General features: G+C 40.3%; 1 pseudogene; it reads right to left on the minus strand.

Moving 5' to 3' along the window:
• Positions 1–21585: 21585 nt before the first annotated feature.
• LOC101413395 (growth hormone-inducible transmembrane protein pseudogene) lies at positions 21586–22741 on the minus strand (annotated as a pseudogene).
• Between the last annotated feature and the right edge of the window lie 836 nt (positions 22742–23577).

Below are 23577 nucleotides of genomic sequence, written 5' to 3' on the forward strand. Positions count from 1 at the left end.
CTTAACACACACATAAGAACAACAACAAATTAAACCCCAAGACAAAGAAGCTAATAAATTGAATAAACCCAATAACATAAAATGATGGCCAGAGAGCAACAAAAACTACAGAACATACCAATAATCAGGAAAACATGGCCTAATCCAATGAACAAACTAAAAACCAGGAAAAAGGGTAGAACATTGAACAACTAAATAAAGCTCTCCAAACATGCATAATGGACCAATTTAATGAAGTGAAGGAAGAAATTAAGCATATTAAGAAAACACTTGGAGAGCATACAGAAGAAATTGTCTTCATATGCAAAAAGATAATAGATATGATGCGGATCAACAACACAATCCAAGGAATCAAAAATACTCTCTCAACAAATAACAGCAGATTTGAAGAGGCAGAGGAAAGAATTAGTGATGTGGAAGACAGTATAACTGAAATCAAACAGATAGTAAAATTGATCGATAAAAAGAAAAGGGAAACGGACTTGGCCCAGTGGTTAGGGCATCCGTCTACCACATGGGAGGTTCGCGGTTCAAACCCCGGGCCTCCTTGACCCATGTGGACCTGGCCCATGTGCAGTGCTGATGCGCACAAGGAGTGCCCTGCCACACAGGGGTGTCCCCCGCGTAGGGGAGCCCCACGCGAAAGGAGTGAACCCCGTAAGGAGAGCCGCCCAGTGCGAAAGAAAGTGCAGCCTGCCCAGGAATGGCGCTGCCCACACTTCCCGTGCCACTGACAACAACAGAAGCAGACAAAGAAACAAGACGCAGCAAACAGACACAGAGAACAGACAACTGGGGGAGGGGGGGAGTTAAATAAATCTTTAAAAAAAAATGGATAAAAAGAAAAAATCCAGCAGGGACTTAGGGACCTGAATGATGACACAAAACACATAAACATATGCATTATAGGCATCCCAGAAGGAGAAGAGGAGGGAAAGGGGACAGAAAGGGTGTTGGATGAAATAATGGCTGAAAATTTCCCAAAGCTATTCAGGGAGATGCATGTCTAAGTCCAGGAAGCATAACACACTCCAAACAGCATAAATCTCAACAGGCCAACCCCAAGACATATACTTAGCAAATTATCCAATGCTCAAGACAAAAAGAAAACACTAAAAGTAGCAAGAGAAAAGAGAAGCATCACATAAAAGGGAGGCTCCATGAGATTAAGTGCTGATCTCTCATCTGAAACCATGGAGGCAAGAAGGCAGTGGTATGACATAGTCAAGGTACTAAAAGAAAAGGATTTCCAACCAAGAATACTCTATTCAACAAATCTAGCATTCAAAAGTGATGGGGAGTTCAAAATATGCACAGATAAACAGAAACTAAGAGAGTATGCCAACAAGAAACCTGCCCTTCAAGAATACTAAAATGAGTTCCGCAGGAGAAAAGAAGAAAACAGGAGAGACAGAGTTGGAGGAGAGTATAAGGACAATTAAAGTGACCAAAAAGAGAAAAAAAAATCAAGCTACATATGACAAACACAAATCCAAAGAAAATATGGCTAATATAAGTAATTCCTTGAAAGTAATAACACTGAATGTCAATGGATTAAACTCACTTATTAAGAGACACAGATTGGAAGACTGGATAAGGAAATATGACCCATCTATATGCTGTCTACAAGAGATGCATCTTAGCCCCAGAAATTCAAGGAGATTGAAAGTGAATGGCTGGAAAACAATCTTACAGGCAAACAATCACCAAAAGAGGACAGGAGTGGCTACATTAATATCAGACGAAATACACTTTAAATACAAAACAATTGTGAAACCCAAAGATGGACACTACATATTAGTGAAAGGGATAATCTTTCAAGAAGAAAGAACAATCATAAGCACTCCAAACATGAGGCAAAAACTGGAGAAACTAAGGAAAGGAATAGATGCCTCTACGATTATAGTGGGGGAGTTTAACACACCACTAACACCATTGGACCGAACATCTCAAAGGGAATCAATAAAGAAACAAAGACTTTGAACAATATATTAGAGGATCTGGACCTAATAGACATATACAGAACATTACACCAAAATACACTTCTCAAGTGCACATGTATCATTCTCCAAGGTAGACCACATGCTGGGCCACAAAGAAAGTCTCAATGAATTCAGAAAGATTGAAATCATACAAAATAACTTCTCTGATGATAGTGGAATGAAGCTGAAAATCTGCAAGGGCCAGAGACCCAGATTTGGCACCAAGATATGGAAGTTAAACAACACATTGTTAGAAAAACAGTGGGTCAAGGAGGAAATCTCAACAGAAATCAATAACTACCTTGAAACTAATGAAAATGATAACATAGCATATCAAAACTTATGGGATGCAGCAAAAACTGTACTGAGAGGGAAATTCATAGCCATAAATTCATACATCAAAAAAGAAGAATGAGCTAAAATTGAAGAACTAACTGCACAATTGCAGGAATTAGTAAAAAACAACAAACTAACCCCAAAGAAGAAGAAAGAAAGAACTAACAATTATCAGACCAGAACTAAATGAAATAGAAAATAAGAAAGTGCTTGAAAAAATAAACAAAATAAAGAGCTGGTTCTTTGAGAAGATCAATAAAATTGACAAATCCTTAGCTAGACTAACAAAGAAAAAAAGAGAGAAGATGCAAATACACAAAACAAGAAATGAGAAAGGGAATATCACCACTGACCCTACCGAAATAAAGACTATCATAAGGCAGCAGACTTGGCCCAGTGGTTAGGGTGTCCGTCTACCACATGGGAAGTCTGCAGTTCAAACCCTGAGCCTCCTTGACCCATGTGGAGCTGGCCCATGTGCAGTGCTGATGAGTGCAAGGAGTGCTGTGCCACGCACCCTATGTAGGGCAGCCCCATGTGCAAGGAGTGTGCCCTGTAAGGAGAGCCACCCAGCGCAAAAGAAAGTGCAGCCTGCCCAGGAATGGTGCCGCACACACGTAGAGCTGACACAACAAGATGACGCAACCAAAAGAAACAAAGGTTTCTGTGCCACTGACAACAACAGAAGCAGACAAAGAAGATGCAGCAAATAGACACAGAGACCAGACAACGGGGGTGGGGGGGAAGGGGAGAAAAATAATAAAAATAAATAAATCTTTTTTTTAAAAAGACTATGATAAGAGGATACTTTGAAAAATTATATTCCAACGAGAAAGACAATTTAGTGGAAATGGACAAATTTGTAGAAACAAATAAGCAGCCTACATTGATGAAAGAAGAAATTGATGATTTCAACAAACCAATCACAAGTAAAGAGATAGAATCAGTCATTAAAAACTTCCCAACTAAGAAGAGCCCTGGGTCAGATGGCTTCACAGGTGAATTCTACCAAACATTCCAGAAAAAACTAACACCAATCTTGCTTAAACTCTTCCAAAAAATCAAAATAGAAGGAATACTACCTAACTAATTCTATGATGCCAAAATTACCCTAATACCAAGGCTAAACAAAGACACCACAAGAAAGGAAAATCATAGACCAATCTCTGTATTGAACTTAGATGTGAAAATCTTCAACAAAATACTTGCTAATCATATTCAACAACACATTAAATGAATTACACACCACGACCAAGTGGGTTTCATTCCTGATATGCAAGGATGGTTCAACATAAGAAAATCAATTAATGTAATACACCACATAAACAGATTGAAGGAAAAAAGTCACATGATCATATCTATAGATGCAGAAAAAGCATGTAAAAAAATACAGCACCCTTTCTTGATAAAAACGCTGTAAAAGAAGAGTAGAAGAAAACTTTCTGAACATGGTAAAGGGTATATATGAAAAACCCACAGCTAACATCATTTACAATGGTGAAATCCTAAAATCTTTCCCCCTAAGATCAGGAACAAGACAAGGATACCCACTATCACCTCTTCTATTATACATTCTTTTAGAAGTACTTGCTTGAGCACTGAGGCAAGAATCAGATATAAAAGGCATCCAAATAGGAAAGGAAGAAGCCAAAATTTCACTATTTGCAGATGACATGATCCTATACATAGAAAGCCCTGAGAAGTCTACAACAAAACTTCTAGAACTGATAAATGAGTTCATTAAAGTCACAGGTTATAATATCAATGCACAAAAATCAGTAGCCTTTTTTGTAAACTGATGATGACCAATCTGAGGAGGAAATCAAGAAACAAATACCATTCACAATAGTAAATTAAAAAATCAAATACCTAGGAATAAATTTAATTAAAGATTTAAAAAACTTATACACAGAAAACTACACGACACTGTTCAAGGAAATGAAAGACCTAATAAATGGAAGAATATTCACTGTTCATGGATAGGAAGACTAAATATTGTTAAGATGTCTATCCTACCAAAACCAATCTACAGATTCAATGCAATCCCAATAAAAATCAACACAGCATTTTTTAATGAACTAGGAAAACTAACTATGAAATTTATTTGGAAAGGAAAGAGGCCCCAAGTAGCCAAAGACATATTGAAAAAGAAAAAGAAAATTGGAGGAATCACACTACCTGGCTTCAAAACATACTACAAAGCCACAGTAGTGAAAATGGCACGGTATTGGCACAAGGATAGACACACTGATCAATGGAACCGAATTGAGAGTTCTGATATAGATCTTCATATATAAACTCATCTGATATTTGACAAGGCCACCAAGCCCACTCAACTGGGAGAGAATGGCCTCTTCAACAAATGGTGCCTAGAGAATTGAATATCCATATGCAAAAAAAGGAAAGAGGATTATCATCTCACACCTTATACAAAAATAAACTTCAGATGGATCAAAGACCTAAATGTAAGAGCCAAGACTATAAAGACCTTGGGAAACAATGTAGGGAAGCATCTACAGGATGTTGTAATAGGAAATGACTTTATGAAATTCATACCCAAAGCAAGAGCAGCAAAAGAACAAATAGATAAATGGGACTTCCTCAAAATTAAAGCCTTTTGCATCTCAAAGAAGTTTGTCAAGAAAGTGAAAAGAGAGCCTATCCACTGGGAGAAAATATTTGGTAATCATTTATCTGATAGGAGATTTTTATCCTGCATATATAAAGAATTCCTATATCATGAAAATAAAAAGACAAAAAACCCATTTATAAAGCTGGAGAAAGATTTGAACAGATGCTTCTCCAAAGAAGAAATGCAAATGGCTAAAAAGCACATGAAAAAGAGCTCAAAATCACTAGCTATTAGGGAAATGCAAATCAAAACTACAATGAGATATCATCTTACTCCCATGAGACTGGCAGCTATCAAAAAAACAGAAGACCTCAAGTCCTGGAGAGGATGTGGAGGAATGGGATCACTCATCCACTGCCAGTGGGAATTCAGAAGGATCCAGCCATTCTGGAGGACAGTTTGGCAGTTTCTCAAAAAGTTAGCTATAGATTTGCTATATGACCCAGCAATTCCACTGCTGGGTATATACCCAGAAGAACTGAAAATAAGGACACAAACTGATATATGCACACCAATATTCATAGCAGCATTATTCACTACTGCCAAAAGTTGGTGTCAACCTAAATGCCCATCAACAGATGACTCAATAAATAAAATGTTGTATATACATACAATGGAATACAACTCCGCTATAAGAAGGAATACAGTACAAACACATGTGATAACATGGATGAATCTTGAGGACTTTATGTTGAATGAAGCAAGCCAGGCATTGGAAGGACAAATACCACATGACCTCTCTGATAAAAAATGAGCAAACCAAGCTGTCTCAGAGAGCTAGAGACTGGAAGATAGGCTTAAAGGAATTTGAGGGGTTGAGGAAGGTTGTGAGCTGATGCGTACATGGGTGAAATCTGTGATAAGCTGGAGGTAAGTATTTGTATAGGGAAGGGATAACATGGGGGGCATACGAATACCTTTGGGTAGGGCTTTGTGGGCTTGAGGGGGCTAGGATTGGGAGGACAGGTCAGATAGCTCAAGGAATTGGGGGGAGGGATGGGGGAACAGTTGAATATGGGAGACTGTCAGGTATATGGTTGAAACTATAATGTTCAGAAAACTCTTTAGAAAATGTAATAAGGAGGTATTATGTGTTTAAGGTACTTAATGGGGGGCATCTGGTACAGGGGCAGGCTTCTAGGGAGTGTGTGAGTGCTAATTTTGTCATAGTGTGTTATATAATTGGGTGGAGACCCATGCAATGAGTGTGAAGGTGTACCCACATCCTAGGGAGACCTGATGTTCTCAAACGTAGAGAACTGTGTCTCTTAAGAGAATCAGGGGCTCCCAGTTGGTTAGTATGTCAAGCCTTTAGCATTGTTGCAAGTATCTGTAAATCAGGTTCCTCAAGTAGTGAAGATTGATTGTCACTGTGGGCCCTGAAGGGAGAAGGAGAGATGTATAGAATAGATGGAAGCAGGGCAACTGGGGCAATGGAAGTGCTCCACAAGATCATGTAATGACGGATATAGGACGTGTTAACTTACAGCAAAAGTGTATAAAAGTCTGTAAGCTATAATGTAAAACATAAGGAAACTAAAAATTTTAAAATGTGTACAGTCTAAAATATAAACCATAATGTAAACCAAAATGGACCCATGTTTGATAGCTATGTTTCAAAATCTGTACATCAGCTGCAGCAAATATAATATGAACATGTAAAAAATCATTGCTGAGGAAAAGGGAAAAGGGTTTGATGTTGGATATATGGGAGTCCCCTATATTGTATGTGTGAATTACTGTGATCTAAAACTTTTTGACAAACTTTTTGACAACATGGAAAGCAGAATTGGCCCAGTGGTTAGGGCGTCCATCTACCACATGGGAGGTCTGTGGTTCAAACTCCGGGCCTCCTTGACCCGTGTGGAGCTGGCTCATGTGCAGTGCTGATGCGCACAAGGAGTGCTGTGCCACGCAGGGTACCTCCCGCGTAGGGCAGCTCCACGTGCAAGGAGTGCGCCCCAAAAGGAGAGCCACCCAGCACCAAAGAAAGTGCAGCCTGCCTAAGAATGGCACTGCCCACATGAAGAAATGACACAACAAGATGACACAGCAAAAAGAAACACAGATTTCCATGCTGCTGACAACAACAGAAGCAGACAAAGAAAATGCAGCAAATAGACACAGAGAACAGACAACTGGGGTGGGGGGGGTGGGGAGAGAAATAAATAAATAAATAAATAAATAAATAAATAAATCTTTTTAAAAAAATAAAATAAAATTTTTTTACAACAAAACTAAATATTAGAAGAAAAAAAAGAAAAGATATAGACATTGGGGAAGAAATGAAAGAAAGTGCCTTGCCACTGTACATACAAGGCATGCCTGTTACGGTGATGAAAGGCAAAACGTTAAAAACAAAGTTTGATAATATATTTCATTCTTTTAATACACCAATTTATTTTTACTTTATTTCAATGTTTCTAAATTAGAATGTATTTTATTTCTATACTTTAAACCCATCACTATTTTTCAATTTCATATTAATTGAATTTGGCAATATATTAGGCTTCATTGTTGAAGAAGTTTTGCACCACAGAACGGTTCAACTATGGCAAGGGAGGAAAACTAGTGTGGGGTGTTATTGATGGGGGGCATGTGGGTGGGAGGAAGTTCTCCAGGGCATGTATTTAAGGGACAAAAAAAATGTTCTGATATATGTTGGTTATTTTCATAGTAGTTACACTTAGAAATGTCAACTGAGAGAGTGCTGAGTTCCTTCCCAGGGGAGCTCTGTCACATACCCCAATGGAACAGTAATAATCCCCCAAGTGCAATGGCAAAAACCAGCAAAGAAGGATGGTCCAATAATGAGCCCTTGATACAGATGACTATGCTTATGGGCCTGTGTGCCTGAAATATACACTAGGCCTAGAGCTGCAGGGTGCCTAAGAGTTACCTCCTGAGAGCGTCCATGTTGCTCAAATCTGGTCACTCTCTCAGCCAAACTCGGCATATAAATGCATTACCTTCCCCCCAGCGTGGGACATGTCTCCTGCCATCCTCACTGGCACTGAGGAATTATTACCAAGCACCAGCTGGTGATGTAACAAGAAAAAGACCTTGAACACAAGGGTCAACTCAGACCAGCAGAATATCTCAGCCTACTTGTAGGATCATGTGTTAAAAATTGCTTTTTGACTTTGAATAAAAGAGGGAAATGGCAAAGACAAATGAGTTTATAGGGCTAAGAGTTTTCAAAAGAGTCGGGAGGTCATCAGAGAGGTCACACTTATGCACACCTCAGCAGGACCCCAGAAAAAGCCAAAGTAAATACAACCCTAGGTACTTGTTCTCCTGGAGGCTATGGAGACCCACAGAGTATATGATCATGGCAGATGGATTTGGAGTTCTGTACCGTGTCAGAAGGCCCTACTTTGGAATTTGTGCTCCTGAGTGTGATGGGGCTGGACTCAGATGTGACCCTTCTACACATACCTCTTCTGTCACTTTTACTGAACCTGTGGTTGGCACTAGGGATGGTATATACCCAGGCAACTTGAATCTCTGGACTGTCCATGTACCAGCTGGGCCCTGAGGCTCAGCAGAGTTGCAACTCCTACTCTCTGGTTCGTTGGACATACCAGGTCAGCTAACAGGGAGGTGAAGGTGGTCAACCACCACACCAGGGAACCAACAGTGCCTACAACTGCAAGCAAAAGAATTGCATCCATCATCCGTGTGGAATCTAAGCCTCCTCTTGATCCAGAGGTGGAGTGGACATCACCATTCCAGGGTCCACAGAACGGAGGAATAAAATATGGATTAGAGTGGACTCACTGATATTCTACTATAAAACCACTCTGACGAGTAACAGAAGAAATTGTAGCATTGAGATGGAGAAAATGTCCACAGTAGTTGCTGAGGACAGGGAGAGGAAAGAAGAGATATGTTGTGGGGTCATTTTTGGGACTTGGAGTTGTCCTAAATGATATTGCAGGGTCAGATGCTGAACTTTATATATCTTGCCATAACCCACTGAATGTACTGGGAGAGGGTGTGAACTACAGGGTACACTATTATCCATGTGGTGCAGCAGTGCTCCAAAATGTGTTCACCGAGTGCAATGGGTGTGCCACAATGATGGGGGAGGTTGCAGTGTGGGAGGAGTGGGGTGGGGAAGTGAGGGGTAAATGAGAACCTCTTATGTTTTTTAATGTAACATTTTTTGAGATGTATATATCTTCAAGAAATACAATTTACAAAAATGGTGGGGGAGGAGGGTGGGGAATGGGTTATATGAGAACCTCTTATATTTTTTAATGTAACGTTCTTTGTGATCTATTAATCTTAATTTTAAAAATTCAAAAAAAGTAATTTCAAACTTCAAATTATATTTTAAAAGGGTATTAAAACTTTGAGAATATTTTAGAAGAACATATTTATGTTACCATTTAGACATAAGAAGAAAAGTGTATATATATATCTATATATATATATATTTTTTTTTTTAACCCATTTCTTCCCCTCTTTTCTATTTCAGAAAGTCACTTTCTTCAGTTTTATATCTGAGATTGAGAAGTCACTAGGTTCCCTAATTGGATATTTGGAGATCCAAATAAGGGCTTCAAACACAAACAACAAAAGGAAGAGATTGTTTTTCCACAGTAATTTTCTTTTATAAGAGATAATAGCAAAACCACAAGTTTGAAATCTTTTAGAATTTGAAAAATACATCATTTAACCCATTCTTGGGGACTGAATCTTTTCCCCCACAAAAGACATAGCTAGTCTTAATCCACATTCCTGTGGGACTGAACCCATCTGTAAATACAGTCATACCTTGGAATTTGACTGCTTTGAAATTTGTCGAATTCGGTACTTGACGCTTTTTGACACAAAAATTTTGTCCCAGTACTCATTTGTTTGGTACTCAATGCACAAGCTAGAACTTGTTGGTTGCCTTGTGACTTGCTACCTTCCCAGTTGAAACAAAGGGTCACACAGGTACAGTAGCTCTTGCCCTGTGCACATCCCATTGCAGTCTTATCTTAGCTTCCATGGTGATTTTGTAATTTTTGCATTTTTTTCCTTACTGTGAGTTCTCAGAAAATGAGTAGTGATAACACTGAGCAGAAAAGAAAACTATTTCACACCACCATTGAGCAAAATAGAAATAATAGGTAAATATCAAACAGTATTCATATTACCGATCTTGCTAGGAAATAACAGTATGCCTGGAGCAACGGTCTCCACCATCATTAAGGACAACCACCACACCATGGAGCCTAGAGTGATTACAACTGAAAGTGGGAGGATTGCATCCAACATCCATGTGGAATCTGAGCCTCCTCTTGACATAGAGGTGCAATGGACACAACCAATCCAATGTCCACATAGAAGAGGTGGCATTGGATTGGGAAAGTGGACATGGTGGCTGATGGGTATGGGGAAAGGCAGGAAGAGATGAGAGGTGGAGGCGTCTTTGGGACATGGAGCTGCCCTGGATGGTGCTTCAGAGGCAATCACTGGACATTGTAAATCTTCACAGGGCCCACTGGATGGAATGGAGGAGAGTATGGGCCATGATGTGGACCATTGACTATGAGGTGCAGAGGTGCCCAAAGATGTACTTACCAAATCCAATGGATGTGTCATGATGATGGGAACGAGTGTTGCTGGGGGGGGGGGGGGGGGGGGAGAGGTGGGGTGGGGGGGTGGGGTTGAATGGGACCTCACATATATATTTTTAATGTAATATTATCACAAAATCAATAAAAAAAAAAAAGAATTAATAAGTGATAAAAAAGGTTGATGTTGCAAAAGGAGTTAAAGCAGTAACAAAGCAGCATTCCCAAACACTTGAGGAATTTGAAAAGCTGCTATTAATTGGGTAAATGAGAAGCCATGATATGTGAAAAAGTGAAAAGTGTTGCTTGCGGAACTTTTGAAAAACAAACCAGAACCATGTGATGAGAGTGTTGAAGTTTTAAGCTGCTTTGATAATTTAAAAAACAGGACTAGCATCCACAGTGTTGTGAAGGGTGGTGAGGCAGCAAGTACTAATAAAAAGGCTGCTGATGAATTTGTCAGTTAATTTCAAGACAATGTAGAGGCTGGGGCTTTTATTCCTTTCCACCTTTTTAACTGTGATGAGACTATAGTATTTTGGAAAAAAATGCTGAGTAGGATCTACATCACAAAAGAGGTGAAGGCATTACCAGGCCACAAACCCATAAAGAACAGACTCCGCTTTATTGTTGTGTGCTAGTGGGTACTTACAACTCAAGCCTCTACTAGTCTCTCATAGTGAAAACCATTGTTTCAAGAAGAATAATGTCATAAAAAAAACAAGCTCCATATAATGTGGAGGGTAAACAGCAAAGTATGGACCATAAGGCAATTTTTCATGGGTGGATAAATAAAGTGTTTGATCCCTCAGTGAAAAAAAAATACTTGCTGGAGAAAGATTTGCCTCTGAAAGCTCTCCTACTTTTGGACAATGCGCCTGCCCACCCTCCAGGCTTGGAGGATGCCTTACTGGAGGAGTTCAGCTTCATCACTGTAAGGTTCCTGCCCCCCAACACTACTCCTTTCATCCAGCAGGTCATTTCAAGCTTCAAAAAATTGTACACCAAGGTGCTTTTCCAGAGTGGCTTTGAGAAAACCTCTAACACCCAGTTGACCCTCACAGAATTCTGGAAGGGGCACTTCAATATGCCTTAACCTTATTGATAAGGCCTGGAACAAAGTCTTTTATAGGACAATAATTCGGCATGGAAGAATTTGTGGCCAGAAGCTGTGATTCAGAGAGACTTTGAAAGGTTTGAGGTTGACCCCAAGCCTGCAGGTACAGAGGGGAAAGTTGGGCAGGATATTGTATCTTTGGGCCAATCCACTGGTCTGGAGGTTGATGCTGCTGCTGTTGAGGAGTTAGTGGAGGAACATCATGAAGAGCTGAGCACTGAGGAGCTGCAGGAACTACAGAAGGAGCAGCAACAAGAGGTGGCTGAAGAGATTTCTTCAGGTGAGGAGGGGAGAAGGGAGGATGTCCCAAGTTCCTTGAAAAAAGAAATGTCTGCAAAATGGACAGAAGTTCAAACCACTGTAGAGAAGTACCATCCTGATAAATCTCTGACAAGCAGAAATGTGAATTTATTGAATGACCAACAATTTCACACTTCCGAGGAATTCTGAAAAGAAGATAGAAGCAGTCCTCACTGGATAAGTTTTTAGTGAAGGTGACAAAGAGTGTGTCATGCAAGTTTAAAAAAGGTAGAAAAGAAAAAGAACACCTGAAGTGCAAGTGTCCGATGTTCTATTGCAGGAAGATTCTCCTTCCAAGTAACACTCCATGTAACCTCCCTCCTCATCACTCTCTTACCACCATCCCAGTTGGCCATGGACTCTTCTCAGAACAGGTAAAATGAAGTTTTAATTTTATTTAATCTAAGTATTTATGAATTTTTAAGTTTATTTTTCATGTAAAGTAATGATATATAACCCTATCTTTTTAAATATTGCCTTAAAAATGTGAGTTGTCTTTGGTTTGTGAATGCATTAAATTTATTTACATTGTTCCTTATACGAAAAATTTGTTTGGTACTCATCATGCTTCCTGGAACCCAGGTACCCAGGTACCACTGTACAGCCTTTGAAGGTGTTATTATTAGTTAAGGTGGAGTTCACTGAATGAGGTCCTGCCTTAATCCAATATGGCTGACATCCTTTATAAGCAAAGGAAATTGGACAGAGAAGTAGAAGCCAGAAACCGGAAGAAACCAAAGAATGAAGTGATTGTCATGTGACAAAGATAGAGACGCAAGGCACAGAACCCCAAGGATTGCGGCAAGTCAGCACTGGAACATTACAGACTCCATAAGAAAGTATAACCTGTTGAGATTTTAATTTTGGACCTCCAGCTTCCAAAACCATGAGACAATAAATTCCTGTTGTTTAACCCAGTCAGTTTTTAGGTATTTTCCATAGGAGGCATGGCAAACTAAGACACCCACAAAAGTTAACGAATACTCTGCAGGGGGAATTTTTCAGAAGCATATTGGAATGTTTTACTTTACTCCTTTTCCTCTTCTCAGTGAACATTTTTAGAAGCTGTTTCTTAGATAGTTCTCAACCTTCATTTAATCTGAAATGGTATACATGGAATATTTAGCCTTTTCTTAATGACTTAGAGCCAGATTACTCAACACTGTTGCTCTATAAAATCATGTCCTCAGGGACATGAGTAAGTACCTTTTATCATTTCCATTTTGTACATAGACTTCTGCGAAAGAAGAATTTAAGAGTTGCCCTGGGTCACACTGCTTGTAAATGTTGAAACTAGGATTTCCTCTTCTCAATCTATAGCCTTTAATATAATATAGACAATGTAAGTGGTAAAGTTCAAATGAAATAACCAATGATAAATGACCTAACTTTAATTTTGACTAACCTCGTGTCTGTGTGGTCCTCACTTTATATGTGGGCTTCTTTATTTGGAACAAAAGATATCAGGATCCCAGTTAAGAATCAATTTCTTTCCCCAAAACTTTTCTGAAATCCCAGAATTCCAAGGGGCAAAGGGAAGTGATGCAATCCACCTTGATTGGAATATAGCGAAGGGAGGTGTTATTTGAGTCACTTCTGGGGAGAAAATATACAAGTTAAAAATACTGGAGTCTCACAGTGGAGCTAGGAATCCATTAAGGCAAGGCAGAAAGGAGCACATCTCTAAAATAACCAGATAGACCTTAGGCCTCTGTCTCCTACTCTGGTGGGTATTTAGGGAGTTGGAAATTCTGCCCCCCTGGGAACATGTGGCAATTCTAGAGACATTTTTGATGGTCACAACAGGAGGATGAAAGTGAGGAGGAAGTTGCTACAAGAATCTAATGGATAGAGTCCAGGGATGCTGGTAAACATCCTACAATGCCTAGTACGGCCCTCCACTACTAAAAATTCTCTACATGACAATAAGTTCTATGCTTAGGAACCCTGGTTTAGAGTATGGTCTTTCTGGACACCTTTCTACTCTATCTTCCCTCAGTCTTATTGAGGATGGAGTTGGGGAAAAGAAGTGATCCATAATTTTCTCTTCATTTCCTTCTCATTTAGACAGCTGGGGTGAGAGTCCCAGTACATTGGACTTCCTCCCATTCCCATTCTTCAGTTGTCATTGGGAGATCTTGTGGCTAGTGGTTAGTAGCATGGGCTTTGGAGTCAGTCAGATCTAGTTTAAGTCCTAGATTAGTCATTTACAAGCTATGGGACTGTAGGCAAATTATTTATCCTTTTTAAGCTTGAGTTTCCTCATTTGTAAAATTGACAACATCATCATACTCACCACTCAAGTTGGAGGTAAGCCATACTAGGAATTTTCTCAATTCCTCATATGCAGGCTTTTATCTAGATCTTACTTTTTACCTGGGTTCTTGTCATAACCTCTTCACTGGTTTCCTGTCATAACCTTTTCACAGACCCACTAGTGAGTTCTGCTCTGCCTCTCTTCACTTTGGGGGAATGTTTTAGTTTGCCATAGGGCTTCCAATGCAGAGTATCTGAAATCTGTCGACTTTTATAATGGGAATTTATTTGGAGTAAAAGCCTACAGTTCCAAGACCATTAGATGTCCAAATGGAGGCATCAGCAGAGATGCTTTCTCACCAAGGTCAGTTTCCGTTGATTCTGGCATGTTGCCATGTGGTGAAGTAAGATGGCTGTCGATCTCAATGCTTAAGTTTCAGTGTTCCACTCTGGGATTACCATTTCCTCTTGAGCTGTTCCATGGACCCAAGTCATTCGGCAATTCTTTCCCCTGGGTCCAGGTGTGGGTAAAAGAGTAGACTTGAGCAATTAAGATGTTTCTGGCTCCTGCCCACAATAATTGGTTCAGGGATGAGACAGAAATAACATCAGGCCCACAAGAGCCCTCCCCAGGGCATTTTTGGGAGCTGTTGAGAAATAGGTGTACTCTTTCATCTGGGATAATTATTGGACAATGATGGAAAATTAGCACAGCCAGGAAGCTGGCAAAACTTAAATCCAAATCAGAGAGAAGCAGAGCCAAAAGATGAGAGAAAGTGTGTGTGTGGGGGGGGGGGGGCGGGGAGGGAATTCCTGATAACACTGTCTGAATACCTAGATACAGTCAGTCCTGTAGCAAGTTCTACCTGGATTTTCCATTATATAGCCAATATTTTTGGTTTTGCTTATGCCTATGTAAATCGACTTTTGTCATTTGAACAACAAAAGAGTCTTTTGACATCAGCCTATACTCCCTCCAGCTGTCACTCTGTCCCCAGAGTTTTGTGACTAATGTATAAATCATATCAAAACATTCACCTGTTTAAAGCATCAATGGCTACCTGATGTCTATAGGACAAAATCCAGACTCCATGATTTTTAATGGCTTTTCTTGGCATGTCCAGCCTTATCTCTATGCTATGGCCAAAGGAAATTATAGTTACCCTAACGAAAGCCTAGTCATACTTGCCTCGCTTTTGCAGGTACTCTTCCATCTCTCTATGTACCTTCTTCCACTTATCCTTTAAAACTAAATTAAATTTTACCTATTTTGAGCCATATTTCCTCAACAAACTTATGCAGAATCAGTCACAATCTTAGGACATTTTAAGCTGCAAAAAACAATGTACCCACTCAGAAGGCTTTAACAATGAGGAAAATTTACACTCACATAATAAGAAGCCAGGCTCCCAGGTAAGTTATTCCAGTAGCTCCGTAATATCTCATGGATCAAGAACGCAGGTTCTACCCATCTCTCCCTCAGCCATCATCATCACATGAGCTTTTGTCCACGGGGTTTGCTCTCACAACCAATGCAGTTTCAGGCATCACCTGGAGACACAAGTTTTAAAAATAGATGAATGTTAATACCTGTGGCTTGCAGGCTGTGCATCTCTTTTTCTCAGTGAGGAAAAGTTTTTCAGAAATTCTCCTGGAGATTTACCTCCGCATTTTATTGACTGAAATAAGTCACATGGAAAGGAATTAGGATTCATGCCCTCAGGGCCGAGCAGAAGCTCCTTACCTGAGCAGATGACAGCATGGGAAGTGGGGAAACATCCAAACAAAATTAGACTCTGCCAGGCATGGTCTTTGAGAATGTATTTGGCCTCTCACATTGTAAGCCTCAAACATTTGTACCTATCTCTCCACTTCTCAGAGTCCCTGCCACCAGCAAGGAAGAAGATGGAAATGGATTTTGTTATGCGTTGAACTGTGTCCCCCATAAAAGATCCGTTGAAATCCTAAAGTGGGTCATTACGGATGGAATTGGTTAAATTAAGATGAGGTCATACTGGAGTAGGATAAGCTCACAATCCAATATGATTGGTGTCCTTACTAGAAGGGAAGAGGAAGTAGACGTACAAGGGAAGAATGCCATGGGATGACAGAGGCAGAGATTGAAGTGCCGTGGCTGCAAGCCAAGGAATGACAAGGATTGCCAGCAAACATCAGAGGCAAAGAAGAGGCAAGGAAGATTCTCCTCTACTGGTTTCAGAGGGAGAATGCCCCTGCCAACACCTTGATTTTAGATTTCTAACCTCCAGAGTGGTGAGAAAATTATTTTCTGTCATTTTAAGCCACCAAGTTTGTGGAATTTTGTTACAGCAGCCCTAGGAAACTAATACACATTTGAACTGGCAATCATTGGGGTCTACAAAACTTCCCTTGAGTTTATACAATATTTTGTTTGGCTTTGACCCTTTACCTAATCATTTCTCTCTTTCTCCTCATCTGTCTGCCCCAGTAGAACCATAAGATAATCTAGAGTGGGGATAGTTCTCATTTCCTTTAGTACCTGGCAAATAAATACTGTATTTCATTGAATCTAAGATACAATTATATGATGCATTTTTTGTCCTACTAAGAAAAAAAACAAGTTTCCAATTAAACCATGCAGTGCCATCAACTGAAAGACACATTCCAATTCCAGAAAGGTAAAATTATGCATTTTAGAATTAGCAAAGTTTTATTAGTATGTTTTATTAGTATGGAGCTGTTTATTACTAGTTACATAGTATATTTGTTGCCTGAAAGAGTTAAGAAGTGAAACATGGCCAGTGGTAAAGTAGAAAACTTTATCGCCTTAATATCTTTTGTTTAGGTACACTGGGAGTATATGGCCCAGTCATACTACATTGTAAACTTTGACTATGAAAGAGACTTTTATATTAAATTTATAAATATGATTTAGTCTATCTAGAGTCTTTTTTCATCAGAGCTTCCTTCACATGGACATACAAAACTAAACTTTCAGTATCCAACCATAATATTATATAAAGGAATGAGGTCAGTATCATCAAATGGAGCCCACTGGGACAGTCTTGCCTTCGTGATGGATAAGTTTCAGGCATTTCATTTTCATAAATGCTGGGGCATTTGGGTGGGAAATGACCTGGAGAACTACAAGCTAAGTGTAATATATAATAAGTGTAACATATAGTAAATGTAATATATTACCGTAAGCATCATACACAGTAAGGAGAGGGGTTTTATTTTTTTATATTTTCCTGACCACCTTTATTAGAAGTAATTTTCTAAAAGGCAGAGATGCCTCCACCATCGTATTCCTCATAAAGCCTATTTTATTGTTTTTAATGTAAAAGGTCCTCAAAAATGTCAAATTAATTGGAATCTAATTCTTTTCAGAAGTGGGTTGCATAAAACCAGAAGGATGCAAAAAAAAAAAAAAAAAGGAAAGTGGAGAAAGAGAAAAGAAAGAACCCAAAGGCCCAGGACCCAGAGTCACTAAAAACAGTAAAGAGCCTTGGGGAGATGAGTAGGGCAGTTGATGAGGTTAACAGAAACTTGGAGCCTTGGGCTGCTGAGTAAGGAGGTGTCCTAGGCAGAGCTGAGAAGGGAAGGGAATTGTAAAATCACCATTGTCCATTCTGGGATGCAGATTGTCTGGGGACACAGAAAATCAGTAGGAAGCAGGAACTAATTCTATAATTGTCAAAGCATAAGATGGGGCAAGGAGGCATCAATATGGTGCAAGGGAAAGAACACAACTCAGCTGTCTTTCTGCGCCCCCTCTGGGTAACAGTGATGCAGCAAAGAGAATATCCACAGCCAAACCTCTGCTCTGAGAGTTAGTAGGATTGTAATTTTCAAAGTACTTGATTTTCTGAGTTTCTGCTTCATTATCTGCAACATAGAAGTAAAGATCCCTATTCCTCAGGGTGGCTGTGAAGACTAAGGTAGTATTTGTGAAAGTGTCCTGCATGGAGTCTGCCAAAAAGCAGATGTTCAAATCTTTTGGGGAAAGAAGCAGAACATGAAGAAGTGCCCCAAATCACTAAAAATGTTTATTAAGCATTTATTTATTTATTTATTTATTTATTTATTTATTTATTTATTTTAAAGACATTTTTTTCTCTCCCCTTCCCCCCCCCCCCCACACCCACCCCCTGTTGTCTGCTCTCTGTGTTCATTCATTGTGTGTTCTTCTGTGTCTGCTTGTATTCTTGTCAGCAGCACTGGGAATCTGTGTCTCTTTTTGTTGCGTCATCTTACTGCATCAGCTCTCCGTGTATGCATTGCCACTTCTGAGGAGGCTGCATATTTTTGCGTGGGGCAGCTCTCCTTATGGGGTGCACTCCTGGCGTGTGGGCTCCCCTATGCAGGGACACCCCTGCGTGGCACAGCACTCCTTGTGCACATCAGCACAGCACTGCTCATGGGTCAGGAGGCCCTGAGTTTGAACCCTGGACCTCCCATGTGGTAGGTGGACGCCCTATCAGTTGAGAAAATCTGTTTCTCTATTAAGCATTTAAATACACCAGGCTTCATACTAGGTGCTGATAGGCAAAAATATCTAAGACAATCCCTTCTTCCCTCAGGTCTCATCTGTGGAAACCATAGATGTGAAAGCACATTAACAAAAACACACTGAAAGCACCTTAATGAAAATATACTTCGGTAACTACTACAATAGAAGGACAAACAAACTGGAAGAGAAGGCAGAGATTCATTCTGCCTTTAGAAGTCAGAAAATGTTTCATTAACTCAGGCTTGGGGGTCGAAGAAATCTTTAAAGAAAATGGGACATTATATGAAGTATAGAAGGATCAACAGGAAAATTCCAGAATTTTGTTTAAGTTCATATTAAAAGGGAGTTATTTGCAAGAACTAGAAAATTACTAAAATCCATTTTAAATTAAAAAATACCATCTGATATACAGGTGGCGAATAAACTCATGAGAAGATATTCAATATTATTAGCCACTAGAGAAATGCAAATTAAAAGCACACCTATCAAGATGAGTAAAATAAACTAAACTAATGACAACAGCAAATGTTAGTGAGGATGCAGAGAACTAGACTGCTCATCCATTGCTGGTGGGAATATAAAATGGTAAAGCTGCTCTGGAAATCAATTCAGCAATTTCTTCTTATAATACTAAACATGCAAATACCATATGATCAGCAACGACACCCTTGGACATTTATCTAGAAAAAATGAAAACTATATTCACACAAAAACCTAAGCATGAATGTTCGTAACAGTTTTACCTGTATTAACCAAACCTGGAATCAGCACAGATGTCCTTCAAAGGGTAAATGGTTAAGCAAACACCATGGACTTGTACTTGGCAATAAAAAGGAATGAACAATTGATACATGCAACAACTCGGATGGCTGCAGGAAATTACGCTGAGTGAAAAAAATAGCCAGTCTCCACAGGTTACATACTGTATGATTCCATTTATATGCATCTTTTTCAATGTAAAGTTTTAGAAATGGAAGACCGATGGATGGTTTTCAAAGGTTAGGTATTAGGGGCAGGGCATGACATGGGAAGAAAGCAGGAGGGCTCCTCATGGTGATGGAACTACTCTGTATGTTCACTGCAGTGGTGGATACATGGACAACACACGTGATAAGGCCCAATCAAAATAAGTACCCACAAATGAGTCTCGGCAAAATGGGGGAAATCTAGGCTGATACCATTTTGAGCACAGCCCTCGGGGAGATTGTACCTGAATCACAAACAAAGATCTCCACTTTGGAAAAAAAAAAAAAATGGGGGAAATCTGAAATTGGTGGGTTATGTGGATTCCATCAATATCATTATCTTGGTTGTGATTGTCTGCTAGAATTTTATGAAATGTTACCATTAGGAGAAGCAGGGTAAAATGTACACAAGATCACTCTGTATTATTTCTTACAAATACATTTAAATTTATCATTATTTTAGTAAAAATTTCAATGAAAAATGTACTACAGTTCCTTATTATAAAGTAACTGAGGGGAAACGGACTTTGGCCCAGTGGTTAGGGCGTCCGTCTACCATATGGGAGGTCCGCGGTTCAAACCCTGGGCCTCCTTGACCCGTGTGGAGCTGGCCATGCGCAGTGCTGATGCGCGCAAGGAGTGCCTTGCCACGCAAGGGTGTCCCCCGCGTGGGGGAGCCTCACGCGCAAGGAGTGCGCCCGTGAGGAAAGCCGCCCAGCGTGAAAAGAAAGAGCAGCCTGCCCAGGAATGGCGCCGCCCACACTTCCCGTGCCACTGATGACAACAGAAGCGGACAAAGAAACAAGACGCAGCAAATAGACACCAAGAACAGACAACCAGGGGAGGGGGGGGAATTAAATAAATAAATAAATCTTTAAAAAAAATAAAAAATAAAAAAATAAAAAATTTTGCTAGGAGAAACCCTAAGGTAGCAGTTTCCCACATTCCACTTTTTATTGACATATTTGATAAAGACAGAACTAGTTTTGCTTTGCTTTTTAGCGCTTAATCTAAGAGGAAACACAAGAAATCAATGGTCTTAGGAGAAAAACTACTTTCATGTTCTCAAGTTTAAGTTTTTTGGATAAAGGCTTCAAATCCTGAAGAGATAAGAAAGTTAAGCATGCATTCTACTACACATTTCAATAAATAGGCAAAAAACTCAACAATCATCAATGTAATTGTATACTCCAATATGCAACAAACTTCATGCTAGGAATATTTTATCTTCATCATAATTTTAAGAATATTTTTTTCTAAAAATCCAAAAGTAAACCTATATATTAGGGATTCTCTGTGATTAACATTCTGGACTGTTTTAACAATACAAGGGCAGACGTGACCACGTCTACCTTGTAGAGGACACTGATGAGGGGAAGAGAACAGATCACTCATCTTTGTTTTATGCTCACTGCTTTCACTAAGTTCAGCAGATGAAAAACAGTGGTCACTTGTTTGTGTCCAGATAGCCAGACAACTCTCCTGGCTCTCTGCCATTTATACAAGTTCTAAGTCCTCAATGTTCAAAGAAAGACTGTGGTGGCCCTTCTCTTCTGGTCCCTTTACCAAACCTCTGTCACTCAGAACATTACATATGACATTCTGCCACCCAAAAATATGCAGGAAACACAAGCCTGCTAATTTTTACTTAACCAAATAAATTTAAAAATAGATAAAATACTTTAATTCTGATAGCACAACCTTAGTTTTCACATTCATCAAACATTTTTAATTACTCAAACATGAGCACTGGAATTGTGTATGCTTATTTGGAAGAGAACTACTGAATTTATTCTCCAGAAGGAAAAGCAGGCCTGAAGCACTGCATTATACTGGAACATTTTAAACATGGTGATGTGTTCTTATCTTTTAAACTTCTATGAAAGCTGCTTGCACAGACGATGTAAGGAATATCTGCCTCAGTTAATCAAGCAAGACATCTGATATACAGAGAAGCCAGAAGCTGAGTATCTTCATTTCTTTCTATTGCTTCCACCTGCTAGCATAGTGGCCACTCGTATAAATATATTTAATGTATCCATGTAGATTCCCATCATCGAGCTGATGGGGTCGCACTTCTGAACTCTGTACAGTGGTGCCCCTTCGGCTCGCCGGATCACTTTCTGGGTATAGAAGAGCAGAAACATGCTGAAAAGAACCAATCCGCCATAGACGGCCACCAAGTACAGAGTGGCGCCCACCACTGTGGTAGGCGGAAGAAACATAGACCCCAGTGAGGATACGAAGACGAGGCCCAGGCCCACTCCCAGCGGGGCGCCCATGTTCATGAACTTCTCGCTGGGCGGCACATGGCCACGGTGGAGAGGCCGCCCACAATGCTGGCTGTGTACCAAGCAGCTCTGATGAGGAGAGGGCCCCCCAAGATGGCCAGGGGGGCCACCACGGCACCCATGACACCGGAATGCAGCAGCCAGGTCAGGTGCTTCGGGCCACAGCTCTGGTCGTAGGGGATGGACCACACCAGCATGCCTGCTCCAATCATTGCTGCAAACGTGGCCCCAATCGTCACCCAAGAGCCTCTCATCATGAAGCTCATAAGAGCAGGAGATCTGGTCATTGCCAAGGCAGACAAAGCTGTTAAACCAATACTTCCTGCTAAGTACATATAAGTGGAACGAATTCTATCCTTCACGTACTGAGGCCAAATTACAGCCTTTTCAATGGCTCCAATCTCGTTAGACATTCCCAGGCCATAGTAGCACAATGCTCCAAGACCAACAGCAGCTCCTCCAGCAACAAACCATCTTCCCATCCGATCAATTTTAAATATTTTTTCTACTGATGGCTCCAATGCTGCATCTTTGAGTTCTTGACCAGTTTTCCCACACCAGATTCCAATTCTTGTCTTGCTGGCATATTCCCTGCTAGGTGTTAAGAGCCATTGATTCTTTGTAATGGAGTTCTTCAGACCAGGGGAGGCCTTGGTGAGAGCTGGGTGGAAAACTCTGGAAGGCAGTGTCCGGAGACACATAAACCTTGCCGCCAGCATGATGGTGCACCAGGTTTACCAGCCAGATCTCAGTCCCCGGTCACCTCCACCATGCAGGTCCCCCTCCGGGCCACGGAAACACACGTGAACCTATTATCTGATGGTTTTAGAGTCTAGAAGTCCAAAAGCAAGGTGCCAGCAGGGTCATGCTTCCTCTTAAAAGGAGAATCTGTTCCATGACCTGGCTTCTGGTGGGAAGCCTGAAATCCATGACATTCCTTTGCCTTGTGGAGCCATAACTCAATCTCTGCCTCTGTCACATGGCTATCTCTCTCTTTGTTTCTGGCTGTCAGTGTCCAAATGTCCACTCCTTATAAGGACACAAGTCATATGAATTAGACCCACTCTAATACAGTTGGATCTCATCTGAACTAATAACATCTTCAAAGATCCTATTTACAAAATTCCAAGCAACTGAATGTGGGCAGAAGTGATTGGTGTCCTGACCCATAAAATCCTCTGGTCCTCTCCTCCACATTCTCTCTTCTGATCAACACAATAATAGACTAGAGGAACCCACAACCCTAGGATAAAGCAAAGCTAACAAATGAGAAAACCTGTCAGTCAACCACGGGGGTGCTCATGCAAAGTACCAGGAATCTGTTCGTTTTTATAAAGGGTATTTATTTGGGGTAGAAGCTTACAGTCACAAGGCCATAAAGAGTAAGTTACTTCCCTCACCAAATTCTGTTACCATGTGTTGGAGCAAGATGACTGTGGTCTCTGTGAGGTTCAAACTTCCTCTTTCTCTTGAGGCTCCATGGTCACAGATTCTTCTGATCTTGGCTGTAGGTTGGCATAAGGCTCGTTTCTCTTCTTGGGGCTCGTCTCTCTTCTTGAGACTCATCTCTTTCCAAACTCAGCTGCTCTGCTCTCTCCACAAGGCCAGCTGTAAACTGTCAGGCAAATGGCTCGGC

This window comes from Dasypus novemcinctus, chromosome 15 (assembly GCF_030445035.2).
Source record: "Dasypus novemcinctus isolate mDasNov1 chromosome 15, mDasNov1.1.hap2, whole genome shotgun sequence".
In the NCBI taxonomy this organism is placed as follows: Eukaryota; Metazoa; Chordata; class Mammalia; order Cingulata; family Dasypodidae; genus Dasypus; species Dasypus novemcinctus.